Below are 24,893 nucleotides of genomic sequence, written 5' to 3' on the forward strand. Positions count from 1 at the left end.
CTCTGATTTTTTTCTCCCCGAAACACAATATATAGAGTTGGAGTTGGAGTCGGAGAGGCATCAGGGGGCACGAGGTAGGGGGCGGCCCCCCCCCCCCACCCTCGTGGACAGGTGGTGGGCCGCCTGGCCTTCATCTTTTGCAGGTATTTTTTATATTTTCTGAAAAGTTGCTCCATGAAGTTTCATGTCATTTCGAGAACGTTTGTTTCTGCACATAAATAACACCATGGTAATTCTGCTGAAAACAGCGTCAGTCCGGGTTAGTTCCATTCAAATCATGCAAGTTAGAGTCCAAAACAAGGGCAAAAGTGTTTGGAAAATTAGATACGACGGAGACATATCAACTCCCCCAAGCTTAAACCTTAGCTTGTCCTCAAGCAATTCAGTTGATAAACTGAAAGTGATAAATAAAAACTTTTACAAACTCTGTTTGCTCTTGTTGTTGTAAATATGTAAAGCCAGCATTCAAGTTTTCAGCAAAGATTATAACTAACCACATTCACAATAACGCTTAGGTCTCAAGTTTACTCATATCAATAGCATAATAAACTAGCGAGCAATAATAATAAATCTCGGATGACAAACTTTCTCAAAACAATCATAATATGATATAACAAGGTGGTATCTCGCTAGACCTTTCTAAGACCGCAAAACATAAATGCAGAGCACATTTAAAGACCAAGGACTGACTAGACATTGTAATTCATGGTAAAAGAGATCCAGTCAAGTCATACTCAATGTAAACTAACAGTAATGAATGCAAATGACAGCGGTGCTCTCCAACTGGTGATTTTTAATAAGAGGATGATGACTCAGCATAAAAGTAAATAGATAGGCCCTTCGCAGAGGGAAGCAGGGATTTGTAGAGGTGCCAGAGCTCGGTTTTGAAACAGAGGTGAATAATATTTTGAGCGGTATACTTTCATTGTCAACATAACAACCAAGAGATGGCAATATCTTCCATGCTACACACATTATGGGCGGTTCCCAAACAGAATGGTAAAGTTTATACTCCCCCTTCCACCAACAAGCATCAATCCATGGCTTGCTCGAAACAACGAGTGCCTCCAACTAACAAGAGTCCTAGGGGGAGTTTTGTTTGCAATTATTTTGATTTAGTTTGCATAAAGCATGGGACTGGGCATCCCGGTGACCAGCCATTTATCTCGTGAGTGAGGAGCGGAGTCCACTCTTCTTGAGAATAACCCGCCTAACATGGAAGATACGGACAGCCCTAGTTGATACATGAGCTATTCGAGCATACAAAACAGGATATTTATTTGAAGGTTTAGAGTTTGGCACATACAAATTTACTTGGAACGGCAAATAGATACCGTATATAGGTAGGTATAGTGGACTCTTATGGAATAACTTTGGGGTTTAAGGGATTGGATGCACAAGCAGTATTCCCGCTTAGTACAGGTGAAGGCTAGCAAAAGACTGGGAAGCGACCAGCTAGAGAGCGACAACAGTCATGAACATGCATTAAAATTAATCAACACCGAATGCAAGCATGAGTAGGATATAATCCACCATAAACATAAATATGTGAAGGCTATGTTGATTTTGTTTCAACTACATGCATGAACATGCGCCAAGTCAAGTCACTTAAATCATTCAGAGGAGGATACCACCCTATCATACCACATCATAATCATCTCAATAGCATGTTGGCACGCAAGGTAAACCATTATGACTCATAGCTAATCAAGCATGGCACAAGGAACTATGATCTCTAGTTGTCATTGCAAACATGTTTATCCATAATAGGCTGAATCAGGAATGATGAACTAATCATATTTACAAAAACAAAAGAGGTCTAGTTCATACCAGTTTTTCTCATCTCAGTCAGTCCATCATATATCGTCATAATTGCCTTTCACTTGCACGACCGAACGATGTGAATAATAATAATAGTGCGCGTGCATTGGACTAAGCTGGAATCTGCAAGCATTCCATAAACAGGAGAAGACAAGGCAATATGGGCTATTTTGTCAGATCAACAATAATGCATATAAGAGCCACTTCAACAATTTAATTATGGTCTTCTCCTATCGACCCCCAAAGAAAAGAAAAGAAAAGAAGTAAAACTATTTACATGGGAAAGCTCCCAACAAGCAAGAGAAGAACAGGAAATCTTTTTGGGTTTTCTTTTTAATTACTACTACAAGCATGGAAATTAAACTAACTAAAAGCTACAACTAATTTTTTTGGTTTTTCTTAAGGTTTCTTAAACACATAAGAAGAAAGCATAAAAAGGAAAATAAACTAGCATGGATGATACAATGAAAAAGTATGAGCACCGACATCTAGCAATGAGTGTGTGAACATAAATGTAATGTCGGTGGGAAATACGTACTCCCCCAAGCTAAGGCTTTTGGCCTAAGTTGGTCTATGGCCACGGCTGGCCTGGCGGATATCCATAATAATAGTTGGGGTCGTAGTGAGATGCAGCGGCTATCGCCTGCTGAGCTGCAGCGTGACGACGAGCGGATTCTGCTCTCCTCTCGTACTCATCTGCCTCCTCTCTGGTAATAGTATATCTTCCTTTTGCCTGATGATCAAAGAAGGCAGGAGCAGGGAGAGTAATATGGACAGCACAATGTCTATCAAAGATTAGTCGGTACTGGAGAGGTGATTCATTCCTCTCGACAAACTGGTGGTGAATCATAGCATTAAAGTCTAGGTAAGCAGGAGGTAATTCAATATCATCTTCGCGTATGGCTATACCAAGAAAATTAGCTATGCGGGTTGCATAAATTCCTCCAAAGAAATCTCCATTAAATCTATTAAGATGCAACCTGCGTGCAATAATGGCTCCCAAATTATAATATTTATCTCCTAACACAGCACTCCTAAGAATACTGAAATCGGGGACACACATGTGACATGCCTCATCTTTACCATTAATGCATCTACCTATAAAGAGAGCAAAATAAAGTATAGCGGGAAAGTGAATGCTCCCTATGGTGGCTTGTGTTATATCTCTAGATTCTCCCACAGTTATACTAGCAAGAAAATCTCTAAATTCAGATTTGCGAGGATCCCTTATACTACCCCATTGTGGAAGTTTGCAAGCAGTGGTAAAATCCTCTAAGTCCATAGTATAAGAATTTTCATAAAGATCAAACAGGACAGTTGGAGAATTACGTGAAGTTGAAAATTCAAACCTCCTCACAAAGGTATTGATGAGGTTGTGATACTGGCTGCACTTCTCTTCCTCGAAGCTCACAAGATCAGCGTTACGCAAATATGCGTTAAATTCTTCCATAATTCCCGCTCGATCCATAAAGTTCTTAGAAGGCCATTCACAAGGACGCACTGGAGCGTCTCTTGGTGGGTCATCATCAGCATCACGCATTGCAAGCCTGAGTCCTTGCTTCCTTGAAGAACCACCTTGGAACATTTTCCTAAGCATATTTCTTCCTCTGAAAAATTTCTGAAATTTTTAGTAACTTCAAAATAAAAGTAAACCAAACTCAATAATATTGATAGCAACTACTCCTACAAGTGCCTAGAGCCTATATCATGCATCAAAACTACTTGGAACCATATAAATTTGGCATGCAAGCTCAAGAACAGGGTCACCTAAGCAGCAAAAATTTGCAATGAATAAAGCACTAGAACAAAAACTAATTGGACCAATGAAGGAGTCACATACCAAGAAACAATCTCCCAAAGCAGTTTTGTGAGAGGTACTTTGAGCAAGGAGATCGAAAATGGCAGCAAGATGAGCTAGAACTCATGCTTGAGCTGGATATTTGTGTTTGTGGGAGGAAGAAGAAATGTGTGGGTGCAGGAATAAGTGGAGAAGGGCCACTGTGGGCCCACGAGGTAGGGGGCGCGCCCTCCACCCTCGTGGGCACGTGGTTGACCCCCCTGTTGTGTTCTCAGTGCCAAATATTCTCAAATATTCTGGAAAAATCATATTTAAATTTCAGGGCATTTGAAGAACTTTTATTTTTGTGGTATTTTTATATTGCACGGATAATCAGATAACAGACAAAAAAATATTTATTTTTATTTTATTTAATATAAATAACAGAAAGTAAAGGTGGGGTACAGAAGGTTGTGCCTTCTAGTTTCATCCATCTCATGCTCATCAAAAGGAATCCACTAACAAGGTTGATCAAGTCTTGTTAACGAACTCATTCCGAATAACATGGAACCGGAGAAATTTCGAATAACACTATGTTACCTCAACGGGGATATGCACATACCCAATAATAAGAATATCATATTTCTTCTTGACAGTAGGAAGAGGAAATTCAAAACCTCCAAATATAATCGATGGGATTTTTCCAATAGAGTTGATACTATGAACTTGAGGTTGTTTCCTTGGAAAGTGTACCGTGTGCTCATTACCATTAACATGAAAAGTGACATTGCCTTTAGTGCAATCAATAAAAGCCCCTACAGTATTCAAAAAGGGTCTTCCAAGAATAATAGACATACTATCGTCCTCGGAAATATCAAGAATAACAAAGTCCGTTAAAATAGTAACGTTTGCAACTACAACAGGCACATCCTCACAAATACCGACAGGTATAGCAGTTGATTTATCAGCCATTTGCAAAGATATTTCAGTAGGTGTCAACTTATTCAAATCAAGTCTACAATATAAAGAGAGAGGCATAACACTAACACCGGCTCCAAGATCACATAAAGCAGTTTTAACATATTTTCTTTTAATGGAGCATGGTCTAGTGGGTACTCCTGATCTCCAAGTTTCTATGGTATTCCACCCTTAAAAGTATAATTAGTAAGCATGGTGGAAATTTCAGCTTCCGGTATCTTTCTTTTATTTGTAATTATATCTTTCATGTACTTAGCATAAGGATTGGTTTTGAGCATATCAATTAATCGCATACGCAAGAAGATAGGTCTAATCATTTCAGCAAAGCGCTCAAAATCCTCATCATCCTTTTTCTTGGATGGTTTGGGAGGAAAAGGCATGGGTTTCTGAACCCAAGGCTCTCTTTCTTTACCATGTTTCCTAGCAAAAAAGTCTTGTTGGGGAACGTAGCAATTTCAAAAAAATTCCTACACACACGCAAGATCATGGTGATGCATAGCAACGAGAGGGGAGAGTGTTGTCTACGTACCCTCGTAGACCGAAAGCGGAAGCATTAGTACAACGCGGTAGATGTAGTCGTACGTCTTCACGGCCCGACCGATCAAGCACCGAAACTACGGCACCTCCGAGTTCTAGCACACGTTCAGCTCGATGACGATCCCCGAACTCCGATCCAGCAGAATGTCGGGGAAGAGTTCCGTCAGCACGACGGTGTGGTGACGATCTTGATGTTCTACTGTCGCAGGGCTTCACCTAAGCACCACTACAATATTATCGAGGATTATGGTGGAGGGGGGCACCGCACACGGCTAAGAGATCAATAATCAACTGTTGTGTCTATGGGGTGCCCCCTGCCCTCGTATATAAAGGAGCAAGGGAGGGAGGCGGCCGGCCTAGGAGGAGGGTGCGCCAAGGGGGGAGTCCTACTCCCACCGGGAGTAGGACTCCTCCTTCCCTTGTTAGAGTAGGAGAGAAGGAAAGAGCGGGAGAGGAACAAGGAAAAGTGGGCTGCACCCCTTGTCCAATTCGGGCCAGAGGGGGGGCGCGCGCCTCCTTCCTTTTGGCCTCTCTCCTCTATTCCCGTATGGCCCAATAAGGCCCATATACTCCCCGGCGAATTCCCGTAACTCTCCGGTACTCCGAAACATACCCGAATCACTCGGAACCTTTCTGATGTCCAAATATAGTCGTCCAATATATAAATCTTTACGTCTCGACCATTTCGAGACTCCCCGTCATGTCCCTGATCTCATCCGGGACTCCGAACTCCTTCGGTACATCAAAACTCATAAACTCATAATATAACTGTCATCGAAACCTTAAGCGTGCGGACCCTACGGGTTCGAGAACAATGTAGACATGACCGAGACACGTCTCCGGTCAATAACCAATAGCGGAACCTGGATGCTCATATTGGCTCCCACATATTCTACGAAGATCTTTATCGGTCAGACCGCATAACAACATACGTTGTTCCCTTTGTCATCGGTATGTTACTTGCCCGAGATTCGATCGTCGGTATCTCAATACCTAGTTCAATCTCGTTACCGGCAAGTCTCTTTTACTCGTTCCGTAATACATCATCCCGCAACTAACTTATTAGTTGCAATGCTTGCAAGGCTTAAGTGATGTGCATTACCGAGAGGGCCCAAAGATACCTCTCCGACAATCAGAGTGACAAATCCTAATCTCGAAATACGCCAACCCAACAAGTACCTCCGGAGACACCTGTAGAGCACCTTTATAATCACGCAGTTATGTTGTGACGTTTGGTAGCACACAAAGTGTTCCTCCGATAAACGGGAGTTGCATAATCTCATAGTCATAGGAACATGTATAAGTTATGAAGAAAGCAATAGCAACAAACTAAACGATCAAGTGCTATGCTAACGGAATAGGTCAAGTCAATCACATCATTCTCCTAATGATGTGATCCCGTTAATCAAATCACAACTCATGTCTATGGTTAGGAAACATAACCATCTTTGATCAACGAGCTAGTCAAGTAGAGGCATACTAGTGACACTCTGTTTGTCTATGTATTCACACATGTATTATGTTTCCGATTAAGACAATTCTAGCATGAATAATAAACATTTATCATGATATAAGGAAATAAATAATAACTTTATTATTGCCTCTAGGGCATATTTCCTTCAGTCTCCCACTTGCACTAGAGTCAATAATCTAGTTCACATCGCCATGTGATTTAATACCAATACTTCACATCACCATGTGATTAACACCCATAGTTCACATCGACATGTGACCAACACCCAAAGGGTTTACTAGATTCAATAATCTAGTTCACATCGCTATGTGATTAACACCCAAAGACTACTAAGGTGTGATCATGTTTTGCTTCTGAGAGAAGTTTAGTCAACGGGTCTGCCACATTCAGATCCGTAAGTATTTTGAAAATTTCTATGTCAACAATGCTCTGCACTAAGCTACTCTAGCTAATTGCTCCCACTTTCAATATGTATCCAGATTGAGACTTTGAGTCATTTGGATCAGTGTGAAAACTTGCATCGACGTAACCCTTTACGACGAACCTTTTGTCACCTCCATAATCGAGAAACATATCCTTATTCCACTAAGGATAATTTTGACCAATGTCCAGTGATCTACTCCTAGATCACTATTGTACTCCCTTTGCCAAACTCAGGGCAGGGTATACAATAGGTCTGGTACACAGCATGGCATACTTTATAGAACCTATGGCTGAGGCATAGGGAATGACTTTCATTCTCTCTCTATCTTCTGCCGTGGTCGGGTTTTGAGTCTTACTCAACTTCACACCTTGTAACACAGGCAAGAACTCCTTCTTTGATTGTTCCATTTTGAACTACTTCAAAATCTTGTCAAGGTATGTACTCATTGAAAAAACTTATCAAGCGTCTTGATCTATCTCTATAGATCTTGATGCTCAATATGTAAGCAGCTTCACCGAGGTCTTTCTTTGAAAAACTCCTTTCAAACATTCCTTTATGCTTTGCAGAATAATTCTACATTATCTCTGATCAACAATATGTCATTCACATATACTTATCAGAAATGCTGTAGTGCTCCCACTCACTTTCTTGTAAATACAGGCTTCACCGCAAGTCTGTATAAAACTATATGCTTTGATCAACTTATCAAAGCGTATATTCCAACTCCGAGATGCTTGCACCAGTCCATAGATGGATCGCTGGAGCTTGCATATTTTGTTAGTACCTTTAGGATTGACAAAACCTTCTGGTTGCATCATATACAACTCTTCTTTAATAAATCCATTAAGGAATGCAGTTTTGTTTATCCATTTGCCAGATTTCATAAAATGCGGCAATTGCTAACATGATTCCGACAGATTTAAGCATAGATACGAGTGAGAAACTCCCATCGTAGTCAACACCTTGAACTTGTCGAAAAACTTTTGCGACAATTCTAGCTTTGTAGATAGTAACACTACTATCATCGTCCGTCTTCCTCTTGAAGATCCATTTATTTTTTATGGCTTGCTGATCATCGGGCAAGTCAACCAAAGTCCACACTTTGTTCTCATACATGGATCCCATCTCAGATTTTATGGCCTCAAGCCATTTCGCGGAATCTGGGCTCATCATCGCTTCCTCATAGCTCATAGGCTCGTCATGGTCAAGTAACATGACCTCCAGAACAAGATTACCGTACCACTCTGGTGCGGATCTCACTCTGGTTTACCTACAAGGTTCGGTAGTAACTTGATCTGAAGTTTACATGATCATCATCATTAGCTTTCTCACTAATTGCTGTAGTAGTCATAGGAACAGATTTCTATGATGAACTACTTTCCAATAAGGGAGCAGGTATAGTTACCTCATCAAGTTCTACTTTCCTCCCACTCACTTCTTTCGAGAGAAACTCCTTCTCTAGAAAGGATCCATTCTCAGCAATGAATATCTTGCCTTCGGATCTGTGATAGAAGGTGTACCCAACATTTTTTATTGGGTATCCTATGAAGATGCACTACTCCGATTTGGGTTTGAGCTTATTAGGTTGAAACTTTTCCACATAAACATTGCAACCTCAAACTTTAAGAAATGACAACTTTGGTTTCTTGCCAAACCACAGTTCATACGGTGTCGCCTCAACGGATTTAGATGGAGCCCTTTTTAACGTGAATGCAGCTGTCTCTAATGCATAACCCCAAAACTATAGTGGTAAATCGGTAAGAGACATCATAGATCGCACCATATCTAATAAAGTAGAGTTACGATGTTCAGACACACCATTACACTGTAATGGTGTTCCAGGTGGCGTGAGTAGTTAAACTATTTCACATTGTTTTAACTGAAGGCCAAACTCGTAACTCAAATATTTTACTTCTGCGATCATATCGTAGATACTTTTATTTTTGTTACGATGATTCTCCTCTTCACTCTGAAATTCTTTGAACTTTTCAAATGTTTCAGATTTGTGTTTCATCAAGTAGATATACTCATATCTGCTCAAATCAACTGTGAAGATCAGAAAATAATGATACCTGCCACGAGCCTCAATATTTATCGGACCACATACATCAGTATGTATGATTTCCAACAAATCTGTTGCTCGCTCCATTGTTCCGGAGAATGGAGTCTTAGTCATCTTGCCCATGAGGCATGGTTTGCAAACATCAACTGATTCATAATCAAGTGATTCCAAAAGCCCATCAGCATGGATTTTCTTCATGCGCTTTACACCAATATAACCTAACCGGCAGTGCCACAAATAAGTTGCACTATCATTATTAACTTTGCATCTTTTGGCTTCAATATTATAAAAATGTGTATCACCACGATCGAGATTCAACAAACCATTTTCATTGGGTGTATGACCATAGAAGGTTTTATTCATGTAAATAGAACAACAATTATTTTCTAACTTACATGAATAACCGTATTGCAATAAACATGATCAAATCATATTCATGCTCAACGCAAACACCAAATAACACTTATTTAGGTTCAACACTAATCCCGAAAGTATAGGGAGTGTGCGATGATGATCATTCAATCTTGGAACTACTTCCAACACACATCGTCACTTCACCCTTAACTAGTCTCTGTTCATTCTGCAACTCCCGTTTCGAGTTACTACTCTTAGCAACTGAACCAGTATCAAATACCGAGGGGTTGCTACGAACACTAGTAATATGCACATCAATAATCTGTATATCAAATATACCTTTGTTCACTTTACCATCCTTCTTATCCGCCAATTACTTGGGGTAGTTCCGCATCCAGTGACCAGTCCCTTTGCAGTAGAAGCACTCAGTTTCAGGCTTAGGTCCAGACTTGGGTTTTTTCACTTGAGCAGCAACTTGCTTGCTGTTCTTCTTGAAGTTCCCCTTTCTTCCCTTTGTCCCTTTACTTGAAAGTAGTGATTTTGTTACCATCAACACTTGATGCTTTTCTTGATTTCTACCTTCGTCGATTTCAGCATCACGAAGAGCTTGGGAATCGTTTCCGTTATCCCTTGCATATTATAGTTCATCACGAAGTTCTACTAATTTGGTGATGGTGACTAGAGAATTCTGTTAATCACTATTTTATCTGGAAGATTAACTCCCACTTGATTCAAGCGATTGTAGTACCCAGACAATCTGAGCACATGCTCACTGCTTGAGCTATTCTCCTCCATCTTTTAGCTATAGAACTTGTTGGAGACTTCATATCTCTCAGCTCGGGTATTTACTTGAAATATTAACTTCAACTCCGGGAACATCTCATATGGTCCATGACATTCAAAACGTCTTTGAAATCCCGATTCTAAGCTGTTAACCATGGTGCACTAAACTATCAAGTAGTCATCATATTGAGCTAGCCAAACGTTCATAACGTCTGCATCTGCTCCTGCAATAGGTCAGTCACCTAGCGGTGCATCAAAGACATAATTCTTCTGTGCAGCAATGAGGATAAACCTCAGATCACGGACCCAGTCTGCATCATTGCTACTATCATCTTTCAACTTAATTTTCTCTAGGAACACATATAAAACATAGGGAAGCAATAATGCGAGCTATTGATCTACAACATAGATATGCAAATACTATCAGGACTAAGTTCGTGATAAATTAAAGTTCAATTAATCATATTACTTAAGCACTTCCACTTAGAAAGACATCCCTCTAATCTTCTAAGTGATCACGTGATCCAAATCAACTAAACCTTAACCGATCATCACGTGAAATGGAGTAGTTTTCAATGGTGAACATCACTATGTTGATCATATCTACTATATGATTCACGCTCGACCTTTCGGTCTCAGTGTTCCGAGGCCATATCTGCATATGCTAGGCTCGTCAAGTTTAACCTGAGTATTCTGCGTGTGCAAAACTGGCTTGCACCCGTTGTAGATGGACGTAGAGCTTATCACACCCGATCATCACGTGGTGTCTGGGCACGACGAACTTTGGCAACGGTGCATACTCAGGGAGAACACTTTTATCTTGAAATTTAGTGAGAGATCATCTTATAATGCTACCGTCAATCAAAGCAAGATAAGATGCATAAAAGATAAACATCACATGCAATCAATATAAGTGATATGATATGGCCATCATCATCTTGTGCTTGTGATCTCCATCTCCGAAGCACGATCACCATCGTCACCGGCGCGACACCTTGATCTCCATCGTAGCATCGTTGTCGTCTCACCAATCTTATGCTTCCACGACTATCGCTACCGCTTAGTGATAAAGTAAAGCATTACAGCGCAATTACATTGCATACAATAAAGCGACAACCATATGGCTCCTGCCAGTTGCCGATAACTCGGTTACAAAACATGATCATCTCATACAATAAAATTTAGCATCATGTCTTGACCATATCACATCACAACATGCCCTGCAAAAACAAGTTAGACGTCATCTACTTTGTTTGTTGCAAGTTTTATGTGGCTGCTACGGGCATAGCAAGAACCGTTCTTACCTACGCATCAAAACCACAACGATAGTTTGTCAAGTTGGTGTTGTTTTAACCTTCGCAAGGACCGGGCGTAGCCACACTCGGTTCAACTAAAGTTGGAGAAACTGACACCCGCCAGCCACCTGTGTGCAAAGCACGTCGGTAGAACCAGTCTCACGTAAGCGTACGCGTAATGTCGGTCCGGGCCGCTTCATCCAACAATACCGCCAAACCAAAGTATGACATGCTGGTAAGCAGTATGGCTTATATCGCCCACAACTCACTTGTGTTCTACTCGTGCACAATATCAACGCATAAAACCTGGCTCTGATACCACTGTTGGGGAACGTAGCAATTTAAAAAAATTCCTACGCACACGCAAGATCATGGTGATGCATAGCAACGAGAGGGGAGAGTGTTGTCTATGTACCCTCGTAGACCGAAAGCGGAAGCGTTAGTACAACGCGGTTGATGTAATCGTACGTCTTCACGGCCCGACCGATCAAGCACCGAAACTACGGCACCTCCGAGTTCTAGCACACGTTTAGCTCGATGACGATCCCCGGACTCCGATCCAGCAGAATGTCGGGGAAGAGTTCCGTCAGCATGACGGTGTGGTGACGATCTTGATGTTCTACTGTCGCAGGGCTTCGCCTAAGCACCACTACAATATTATCGAGGATTATGGTGGAGGGGGGCAGCGCACACGGCTAAGAGATCAATAATCAACTGTTGTGTCTATGGGGTGCCCCCTGCCCCCGTATATAAAGGAGCAAGGGAGGGAGGCGGCTGGCCTAGGAGGAGGGTGCGCCAAGGGGGGAGTCCTACTCCCGGTGGGAGTAGGACTCCTCCTTCCCTTGTTGGAGTAGGAGAGAAGGAAAGAGCGGGAGAGGAACAAGGAAAAGTGGGCTGCAGCCCTTGTCCAATTCGGACCAGGGGGGCACGCGTCCTTCCTTTTGGCCTCTCTCCTCTATTCCCGTATGGCCCAATAAGGCCCATATACTCCCCGGCGAATTCCCGTAACTCTCCGGTACTCCGAAAAATACCCGAATCACTCGGAACCTTTCCGATGTCCAAATATAGTCGTCCAATATATCGATCTTTACGTCTCGACCATTTCGAGACTCCTCGTCATGTCCCTGATCTCATCTGGGACTCCTAACTCCTTCGTTACATCAAAACTCATAAACTCATAATATAACTGTCATCGAAACCTTAAGCGTGCGGACCCTACGGGTTCGAGAACAATGTAGACATGACCGAGACACGTCTCCGGTCAATAACCAATAGCGGAACCTGGATGCTCATATTGGCTCCCACATATTCTATGAAGATCTTTATCGGTCAGACCGCATAACAACATACATTGTTCCCTTTGTCATCGGTATGTTACTTGCCCGAGATTCGATCGTCGGTATCTCAATACCTAGTTCAATCTCGTTACCGGCAAGTCTCTTTTACTCGTTCTGTAATACATCATCCCGCAACTAACTTATTAGTTGCAATGCTTGCAAGGCTTAAGTGATGTGCATTACCGAGAGGGCCCGGAGATACCTCTCCGACAATCGGAGTGACAAATCCTAATCTCGAAATACGCCAACCCAACAAGTACCTCCGGAGACACCTGTAGAGCACCTTTATAATCACCCAGTTATGTTGTGATGTTTGGTAGCACACAAAGTGTTCCTCTGATAAACGGGAGTTGCATTATTTCATAGTCATAGGAACATGTATAAGTTATGAAGAAAGTAATAGCAACAAACTAAACGATCAAGTGCTATGCTAACGGAATAGGTCAAGTCAATCACATCATTCTCCTAATGATGTGATCCCGTTAATCAAATCACAACTCATGTCTATGGTTAGGAAACATAACCATCTTTGATCAACGAGCTAGTCAAGTAGAGGCATACTAGTGACACTCTGTTTGTCTATGTATTCACACATGTATTATGTTTCCGGTTAATACAATTCTAGCATGAATAATAAACATTTATCATGATATAAGGAAATAAATAATAACTTTACTATTGCCTCTAGGGCATATTTCCTTCAAGCCTTTCTTATCATAACGTTGATTCTTTGATTGTGGGTTATCAAGATCAACAGCAGGTTCAATTTCTACATCATTATCATTACTAGGTTGAGCATCATCATGAACATTATTATTAACATTATCACTAGTTTCAGGTTCATTACCAGATTATGTTTCAGCATCAGAAATAGAAATATCATTTGGATTCTTAGGTGTTTCAACAATAGGATCACTAGAAGCATGCAAAGTCCTATCATTTTTCCTTTTCTTCTTTTTAGAAGAATTAGGTGCATCTATATTATTTCTCTGAGAATCTTGCTCAATTCTCTTAGGATGGCCTTCAGGATACAAAGGTTCCTGAGTCATTCTACCACCTCTAGCCATAACTCTAACAGCATTATCATTATCTTTACTATTCAATTCATTAAGCAAATCATTTTGAGCTTTAAGTACTTGTTCTACTTGAGTGGTAACTATAGAAGCATGTTTACTAATAATTTTAAGTTCACCTTTAACATTAGCCATATAATCACCCAAGTGTTCAAGCATATGTGAATTGTATTTCAATTGTCTACCAAAATAAGCATTAAAATCTTCTTGCTTAGCCATAAATCTATCAAACTCATCTAAGCATGGGCTAGCAAACTTAGTAAATGGGATTTCAGCTTTATCATATCTATAGAGAGAATTTACCTTTACTACCTGTGTCAGGTTATCAAGACCATGAGTTTCTTCAATAGGTAAAGGATTAAGATCATATGTTTCTTCAACAGGCGGTAAATTAAGACCATGTATTTCTTCAATAGGAGGTAAATTCTTAACATCTTCAGCTTTAATACCTTTTTCTTTCATAGATTTCTTTGCCTCTTGCATATCTTCAGGACTGAGAAATAGAATACCCCTCTTCTTCGGAGTGGGTTTAGGAATAGGCTCATGAATTGGCTCCAGAGGTGTCCAATTATTTTCATTTGTCAACATATTATTCAATAGAATTTCAGCTTCATCCGGTGTTCTTTCCCTGAAAACAGAACCAGCACAACTATCCAGGTAATATCTGGAGGCATCGGTTAGTCCATTATAAAAGTTATCAAGTATTCAATTTTTCTTAAGAGGATGATTAGGTAAAGCATTAAGTAATTGGAGAAGCCTCCCCCAAGCTTGTGGGAGACTCTCTTCTTCAATTTTCAAGCAGAGAAGTAATAAATCATATCCCGGGGACTACGCACACAACCAGGATCAAGAGAATTAAACCATATCTTAGCATCACCCTTTAATGAGAACGGAAATATTTTAAGGATATGAAAGTAACGAGTTCTCTCATCATTAGTGAACAGGATGGCTATATCGTTTAATTTAGTAAGATGTGCCACAACAGTTTCAGATTCATAACCATGAAAAGGGTCAGATTCAACCAAAGTAATGATATCAGGATCACCAGAGAATTCATAATCCTTATAAGTAACACAGATAGGTGAAGTAGCAAAAGCAGGGTCATGTTTCATTCTAGCATTTAGAGATTGCTTATTCCATTTAGCTAATAACCTTTTGAGTTCATATCTATCTTTGCAAGCTAAAATAGCTAAAGAAGCTTCTTGATCAAAAGCATAACCTTAGGAATAACAAGTGATTCTTCATCATCACTTTCATCAGTATCATCACTTTCAATATTTTTAATCTCTCTAGCCCTAGCAAGTTGTTCATCAAGAAATTTACCAAGTGGCACAGTAGTATCAATCATAGAATTAGTTTTATCATAAGTATCATGCATATCAGAAGTGGCATCATCAATAACATGTGACATATCAGAACGAATAGCAGAAGCAGGTGTAGGTGTCGCAAGCTTACTCAAAACAGAAAGTGAATCAAGTGCAGAGCTAGATTGCAGTTCCTTACCTCCCCTCGTAGTTGAGGGATAAATCCTAGTTCTTGGATCTTTCAAGTTCTTCATAATGATAAGAAGATATATATCCCAAGTGACTCAAAGAATAGAGCTATGCTCCCCGGCAACGGCGCCAGAAAATGGTCTTGATAACCCACAAGTACAGAGGATCACAATAGTTTTCGAGGATAGAGTATTCAACCCAAATTTATTGATTCGACACAAGGGGAGCCAAAGAATACTCTCAAGTATTAGCAGCTGAGTTGTCAATTCAACCACACCTGAAAACTTAATATCTGCAGCAAAGTGTTTAGTAGCAAAGTAATATGATAGTAGTGATAACGGTAGCAAAAGGTAACGGTAGTAAAAGTAATGTTTTTGGTATTTTGTAGTGATGATAGCAATAGCAACGGGAAAGTAAATAAGCAGAGAACAATATATGGAAAACTCGTAGGCAATGGATCGGTGATAGAGAATTATGTCGGATGCGGTTCATCATGTAACAGTTATAACCTAGGGTGACACAGAACTAGCTCCAGTTCATTGATATAATGTAGGCATGTATTCCGAATATAGTCATACATGCTTATGGAAAAGAACCTGCATGACATCTTTTGTCCTACCCTCCCGTGGCAGCGGGGTCCTTACGGAAACTAAGGGATATTAAGGTCTCCTTTTAATAGAGTACCGGAACAAAGCATTAACACATACTAAATACATGAACTCCTCAAACTACGGTCATCACCGGTAAGTATCTCGATTATTGTCACTTCGGGGTTAACGGATCATAACACATAATAGGTGACTATAGACTTGCAAGATAGGATCAAGAACTCTCATATATTGATGAAAACATAATAGGTTCAGATCTGAAATCATGGCACTCGGGCCCTAGTGACAAGCATTAAGCATAGCAAAGTCATAGCAACATCAATCTCAGAACATAGTGGATACTAGGGATCAAACCCTAACAAAACTAACTCGATTACATGATAGATCTCATCCAACCCATCACCGTCCAGTAAGCCTACAATGGAATTACTCACGCATGACGGTGAGCATCATGAAATTGGTGATGGAGGATGGTTGATGATGACGATGGCGACGGATTCCCCTCTCCGGAGCCCCGAACGGACTCCAGATCAGCCCTCCCGAGAGGTTTTAGGGCTTGGCGGCGGCTCCGTATCGCCAAACGCGATGAATTCTTCTCTCTAATTTTTTAAACCCATACAAACTCATGCAACTATGTCGACGCACACGCATCATCCGGCTACTCCATCATACTACACTAACACATGTGATTGGACTACCAAAATTTGGCATGTTTGGCTATGGTAGAGTTCATCCAGGCTGCCCTTGCCCTTCCCGGCACCCTTACCGTCCTTCTCACGAAAGTACCAATCGAAGATTCAGTATGGATCGAGCCGGGTCTGCTCGTCGTCGGAGCTATCCTCGTCGTTGTTGTCCTCCTTCGGTGGCAGTCCGGCCATGGCACGGACCGGCCGATTCTACTCTTGGGCGAGGGCGCGCGTATTCCTCCGCTGCCGTTTCTTCATAATGCGAGCGCAGATGGCTTCCTCCTCTACGGCCGCCCATGCCGCCGCCATTTCCGCCGCGATGCGGACCTTGGTGGTCCTTATCCTCTCCTTCCCACGGTGTGCCGCCCGTTCCCAGGGAAGTATACTCTGCCCGACCGGTGATGGGGAAGGAGAGGTGTTCCTGCCGGGACCACGAGGATCCAGCGCCAAAGGACCCGAGCGCCCCCATGAGCCGATGCTATGACGTCGCGGCGGACGGGTCCGTCCGTCGGCCGGGCACTGTCCTCTCGGGAGCGACGGAGTGCAATGCGGACTGCCATTGCCTTCTCCAACCCACACGGGATGACACCCCAGTCGATGGATCCAAACTGGCCGGAGTCTGATCCGCTGCCTGCCATGGCGGAGAAGACCGAAAAACCGCCGGAGGTGAGCTCGGGTGACGAAGGGGAATGGAGTGAAGTGGCTAGGGTTTGCTCCGGTGAGCGGATGAGAAGGAATATAAGTGTGGTTGGATGGGCCAGCATGTGCCGGGGCCGACGTAGCGGGCGTGCCCGGCGCGTCCATATCCGCCTCATATTTGGCCTAGATATGAAGGTGCCGGTCAGCTCGGACTTTTGAGGTCCATTTAGACGTCTGTCTAGGTCGAAAAAACGTGACCGGTCAATGACCGGATGGCCCGCCCGAACGTATAAGGAGGGTTTAAGAGATTCGGCTATAGATGCTCTTAGTCGTGTAGTGAATGAGATCAAGCTTAAATTTAAGGCAAGGAAAACCCGGTAAAATGTATAAAACGGTTAATTCAGAGTCGTCTTTACACGTCCATGGCTCTGGAACGAAAAAGAGACGATATCTCGCGAGCAGCGCCGATACGAACCAAAGCGAGGGGCACTATGGCCGTCCCTATCCGCTGGGCTGACGTGGCAGCTTTGGGGCCACCGGGTGCTGGTCAGGGCCTTGACCGCCTGGGCCTGGGAGCGATCCCGTGCGGCGACGGCCCGTGTGGCCCTTGAGCCGTAGGCGCAGCCGCAGGACACGTGCGGAAGGCGACGACGGGGTCATCGTCCCCTCCCCTCCGATCGGGACGAGAGAGGCCTCTGGCGCGTCTGCGTTTGCCCGGCTGGACGGTGGCGACTGCGACGGTCCGGTCGGCACCGCAGTCCCTCCCCTGGTCGTACGCCCTCTCCCCCGAACTTGTGGGGCGCCAGTGCTCGGCCGACGCGTGCCCGGTCCCGGCGCAAGGACCTGATCCCTTGCGTTTTCATGGGGGAAAGGGTCGGATCGTGTGCTGCGCTCAAGATTTATTTTGAATACCGCGACGTGTGAGGTACTCCCTCCGAACTAATGCGTTTTTTCTAGACTGCCTTTGATTATTGATAAGATTAATAATACATAAGATTTATAGTGTGAAAATTATATCAATGAAAGCTTCTTTGACGTAAGAATTTGATGATAGGACTGTGCTAACCACCAGCAACAGATCCGGACGACCTTCGATCGATCCTCCCGTTCGTCTCGCTGCGTCGTTCTAGCTTGCATGCATGCATCTTCATCTTATTTTTTTTCTGTGCGTGTCCACTCCACTAGCAGTTAATTAGAGTTGTTAATCATATACATGCAGAAAAAACAAAAATGATGATGTCATCAAAGATTCTTCCCAATGCGAAAATTCAAAATGTTTTGTAGCACAAACCTTCGCTCCGATTAAAAAACTGTTTTCACGTAAAAGATTGGTAGCGACGAGATCTTCGAAACTAGATTCCATGTTGATATGTTTCAACGATTTTTTTTGGGGTCAGAAGTTACCACGTGTTCTACACAATTTATCATATCTGTGGTGTCTAAGTTATCATGTTGTTTACACAGAAATTACCAGGGCATGAAAAAGTTTCTCCAACCTTCTATTCACAAGCACATGCGTGCATGCATTAGAAGAAATTTTTCATGTCATCCTAGTTCTCCTTGTTCAAAACTTCAAAATGTTTTATAGCTTAAATCGTCGGTCCAATCAAAAAGTCGATTTCACATAAAGTATCTATCACGGTGAGACCTTCGAAACTAGATATCATGTTGATATGTTTTGACAGACTTTTTTCATGCAAATAGTTATCAGGCCCGGGCTAAGTAAGTTATCAGATCTGATGTGTGTCTATTATCATGCTATTTACACATGAGTAACCGTGGTACATTTTCAACAGCTATTTTTTTGGACAACGCGGTGTTTGTGCGTGAGTTACCATGCCCGCGGTCCGTATATTACCATATTATTTACGCATAAGTTATCAAGGTTATGTTTTCAAACAATTGCCTCCCCCCGCCATCAAAGTTATCACGGGTGTTTGCACATGATTTATCAAGTTTACGGTGCGTATATTATCATGGTATTTATATGGAAGTTATAAGGATGGGTTATGTTTTCAAACAACTTCATCCCCTCCCAACACCCAGGACCGTAAGTTAATGTGGTATTTATGCGTAAGTTATCACATATACGGTGCATACTGTACCATGCTATTTGACAGAAGTTGTCGGTGATGTTTTTAAACACCTCCTCCCCTGGGTCAAAGTTATCACGGTATTTGCGCATGAGTTATCAGGTTTATGTTGTATAAATTATCATGCTAATTACGTAGAAGTTATCGGGTGATGTCTTCAACTTTTTCTCCCTGTCAAAGTTATCATGATGTTTGCGCATGAGTTATCATGTCTGTGGTATGTAAAATATCATGCTATTTACGCATAAGCTATCAGGGTGTATTATACCATATGTAGCCTGATACCTACAAAAATTAACCATGTTGATAACTATAGTACATCTAGCCCGATAACTGCATAGTAAGCATGTTGATAACTATAGTAGATATTGCCCGATAACTATAGTAGATCTTGCCCGGTAACTACAAAATAACCATGTTGATAACTATAGTACATCTAGGCCGATAACTACATAGTAACCATGTTGGTAACTATAGTACATCTAGCCCGGTAACTACATAATAACCATGTTGTGGGATGGTGCATCTTGTCCATTCTTCAAAAGTTAGATGCGGGAGGACGGACGTTGGAGATTCCTAATCTACTCAATCCCTCTCAAATCAAGTGCACACTAAAGTATCGTTTTCAGAAATCAGATCATTGATTGAACATTTTTTTTCTCAATCTAAGATTATTTCCTATGAATCCTCGTCATCGCGTGTTTACGTAAAGATAAATACAAATAAGAAAGAAATAGGGGGACGAGAGAGTGATGGAGATTCCTCAAAGAAAAGAGAAAAAGAAAACATCATGGAATGGTCAAAAGAGTGCAACGTGCTTCCTTTTACACAACAATTAGTCTAATTGAGCTGGCTAGTAAGTGTTTCACGTAAGCTGCTTGCTGTGGGTTCGAATCCTATATTGAGAATCAATTTTCTTGACTAAAAAATCCCTGTAAATAGGGTCTACCGATAGATCTAGCGCACAGAAAAAATCATGATGGATCCAATCCAGAGAGAAAATCACGGACATCAACGTTTTAGGAAGTCTTTCCACTAAATGCGCCATCACATTAGCAACTTCTTCAGATTTTAAATCTCAAAAAAAGATCCACTACGCATTAAATTAAGAGATTTCGCAGTTCTAACAACTACGATGTCCGGGTGAGATGGTTAGTGCGGTGACGTGCCTACAGGACGTCGGGGGTTCGATTCTCGTCCACGCCCCTTTCTTTCCTCGCTCCCTTTCTTTTTCTCGCTTCGAAGCTGTTGTTAACTGTCGTTCGATTCGGAATGAACGAGATCCAGATCGTTCGGATCTGATGCAAACTGTCAGTCGGCAGAAATTTAGCATTCTCGTTGATGATATGCTTTGTGTAACTTGCATGTCATATATTATTGCTCTAACACTTGATCAAAGTTAGTCTCGAAAAACACATTAGGTCCTATATAGATGGAAGGAGGGAGTAGTACTATCTAACGATTAAACCGCAGTGGCCTCCCGGGTTCACACGAGCTGGTTTGGTTTGATTCCAAAAAAGCGCTGCTACATGGATGACACATTCTGAACGATTTGCAGATGATGCAAGGCATCCAGCCATCCATGTGTAGTCCAAACATGAATCCTCTGGTCGTTCACACTTGGTAATTTTTTATGTTTTAGCCCTCTTCTGAAACTTATTCGAGATCTGATCCTACTCCTTTGGTTTTTTTTACTCCGCATATAAGATTTGGTTAAAGTCAAACTACACAAAGTTTGACCAAATTTATATAAAAAATATGAGCATCTACAATATTAAAACTATATAGTATGAAAATACAATTTTATGATGCATCTGATAATATTGATTTCATATTGTCAATGTTTATATTTTTTAATATAAAGTTAGTCAAACTTTACAAAACTCGACTTTGACCAAACCTTATATGCAGACTAAAAAGAAACGGAGGGAGTAATTTAAAAAAAATTCAAGATCTGAGTCTTTTGTCCATGGCGGTAGGGTGTAACAACCTGCTTCCGCCAAACAGATTGGCGGTAGTATGTACAACCCTACCGCTAAGATGCTTGGCGGTAGGCATGGGCATGCACTGTGTTCAATACTTAGGAGGATTTTACGGTAGGGCATGCAACCCTATCGGCAGGGACCTTGGCGGTAGGTTGTTATACCTTTTTTTAGAACAAAGATGCCAGGGGCATCCGGCTTTAAATTAATAAAGCCCTCAACATAGGCAGCGTAGCACAACCACATACCCCACACTTTGCAAAAAACCAAAAGCGAAAAAGTCCAGGAGAGCAAACTAAACCGGAGACAGAAATAAGTACGATACAGGGCGCGACCGGCCTAGCGAAACGAGCACGCAGGCTCGGCTGAAAGTAGAACCAAAAGGGGGCTGCCCATCCCTATGAGCCAGCAGACGGCACGGACGACGGGGCGCGGGACTCGGCGTAGACAGAGCGGAGGCGGTTAATCGCATGACGATGAAGATCAGAGTCCTGTTGCCTTCCCAGCGGTGTCCATTGCTGCAAGAACACGATGCATTTGAAGATAACGTCAGCAGGGTGCGAGGGAAAAACTGTTGGGTTTCGTAGTAATTTCAAAAAAATTCCTACGCACACGCAAGATCATGTGATGCATAGCAATGAGGGGGAGAGTGCTGTCTACGTACCCAACGCAGACCGACTGCGGAAGCGCTGACACGACGTAGAGGAAGTAGTCGTACATCTTCACGATCCAACCGATCAAGCACCGAAACTACGGCACCTCCGAGTTCGAGCACACGTTCAGCTCGATGACGATCCCCGGACTCCGATCCAGCAAAGTGTCGGGGAAGAGTTCCGTCAGCACGACGGCGTGGTGACGATCTTGATGATCTACAGCAGCAGGGCTTCGCCTAAACTCCGCTACAGTATTATCGAGGAATATGGTGGCAGGGGGCACCGCACACGGCTAAGGAATAGATCACGTGGATCAACTTGTGTGTTCTAGGGTGCCTCTACCTCAGTATATAAAGGAGCCAAGGGGGGAGGGGGGCGCCGGCCAGGGAGAGAGGCGCAGGAGGAGTCCTACTCCTTTCGGGAGTAGGACTCCCCCCCCCAATCCTATTCCAACTAGGATTCCCAAGGGGGGAAAGAGAGAGAGGGGGCCGGCCACCTTCTCCTAGTCCTAATAGGACTAGGGGAGGGGGAAGTGGCGCAGCCACCTTGGGCTGCCCCTTTCTCCTTTCCACTAAGGCCCATGAAGGCCCATATGGCTCTCGGGGGGTTCCGGTAACCTCCCGGTAACCCGGTAAAATCCCGATTTCATCCGGAACACTTCCGATGTCCAAACATAGGCTTCCAATATATCAATCTTTACGTCTCGACCATTTCGAGACTCCTCGTCATGTCCGTGATCACATCCGAGACTCCGAACAACCTTCGGTACATCAAAATGCATAAACTCATAATGTAACTGTCATCGTAACCTTAAGCGTGCGGACCCTACGGGTTCGAGAACAATGTAGACATGACCGAGACACGTCTCCGGTCAATAACCAATAGCGGGACCTGGATGCCCATATTGGCTCCTACATATTCTACGAAGATCTTTATCGGTCAGACCGCATAACAACATACGTTGTTCCCTTTGTCATCGGTATGTTACTTGCCCGAGATTCGATCGTCGGTATCCAATACCTAGTTCAATCTCGTTACCGGCAAGTCTCTTTACTCGTTCCGTAATACATCATCTCACAACTAACATATTAGTTGCAGTGCTTGCAAGGCTTATGTGATGTGCATTACCGAGAGGGCCCTGAGATACCTCTCCGACAATCGGAGTGACAAATCCTAATCTCGAAATATGCCAACCCAACATCTACCTTTGGAGACACCTGTAATGCTCCTTTATAATCACTCAGTTACGTTGTGACGTTTGGTAGCACCCAAAGTGTTCCTCCGGCAAACGGGAGTTGCATAATCTCATAGTCATAGGAACATGTATAAGTCATGAAGAAAGCAGTAGCAACATACTAAACGATCTGGTGCTAAGCTAATGGAATGGGTCATGTCAATCAGATCATTCAACTAATGATGTGACCTCGTTAATCAAATAACAACTCATTGTTCATGGTTAGGAAACATAACCATCTTTGATTAACGAGCTAGTCAAGTAGAGGCATACTAGTGACACTTTGTTTGGTCTATGTATTCACACATGTATTATGTTTCCGGTTAATACAATTCTAGCATGAATAATAAACATTTATCATGATTATAAGGAAATATATAATAACTTTATTATTGCCTCTAGGGCATATTTCCTTCAGTCTCCCACTTGCACTAGAGTCAATAATCTAGATTACACTGTAATGATTCTAACACCCATGGAGCCTTGGTGCTGATCATGTTTTGCTCGTGGAAGAGGCTTAGTCAACGGGTCTGCAACATTCAGATCCGTATGTATCTTGCAAATCTCTATGTCTCCCACCTGGACTAGATCCCAGATGGAATTGAAGCGTCTCTTGATTTGTTTGGTCCTTTTGTGAAATCTGGATTCCTTTGCCAAGGCAATTGCACCAGTATTGTCACAAAAGATTTTCATTGGACCCGATGCACTAGGTATGACACCTAGATCGGATATGAACTCCTTCATCCAGACTCCTTCGTTCGCTGCTTCCGAAGCAGCTATGTACTCCGCTTCACATGTAGATCCCGCTACGACGCTTTGTTTAGAACTGCACCAACTGACAGCTCCACCGTTTAATGTAAACACGTATCCGGTTTGCGATTTAGAATCGTCCGGATCAGTGTCAAAGCTTGCATCAACGTAACCTTTTACGGTGAGCTCTTTGTCACCTCCATATACGAGAAACATATCCTTAGTCCTTTTTAGGTATCTAAGGATGTTCTTGACCGCTGTCCAGTGATCCACTCCTGGATTACTTTGGTACCTCCCTGCTAAACTTATAGCAAGGCACACATCAGGTCTGGTACACAGCATTGCATACATGATAGATCCTATGGCTGATGCATAGGGAATATCTTTCATATTCTCTCTATCTTCTGCAGTGGTCGGGCATTGAGTCTTACTCAACTTCACACCTTGTAACACAGGCAAGAACCCTTTCTTTGCTTGATCCATTTTGAACTTCTTCAAAATTTTGTCAAGGTATGTGCTTTGTGAAAGTCCAATTAAGCGTCTTGATCTATCTCTATAGATCTTAATGCCTAATATGTAAGCAGCTTCACCGAGGTCTTTCATTGAAAAACTTTTATTCAAGTATCCCTTTATGCTATCCAGAAATTCTATATCATTTCCAATCAACAATATGTCATCCACATATAATATCAGAAATGCTACAGAGCTCCCACTCACTTTCTTGTAAATACAGGCTTCTCCGAAAGTCTGTATAAAACCAAATGCTTTGATCACACTATCAAAACGTTTATTCCAACTCTGAGAGGCTTGCACCAGTCCATAAATGGATCGCTGGAGCTT

This window comes from Triticum urartu, chromosome 6 (genome assembly GCF_003073215.2).
Source record: "Triticum urartu cultivar G1812 chromosome 6, Tu2.1, whole genome shotgun sequence".
Lineage (NCBI taxonomy): Eukaryota > Viridiplantae > Streptophyta > Magnoliopsida > Poales > Poaceae > Triticum > Triticum urartu.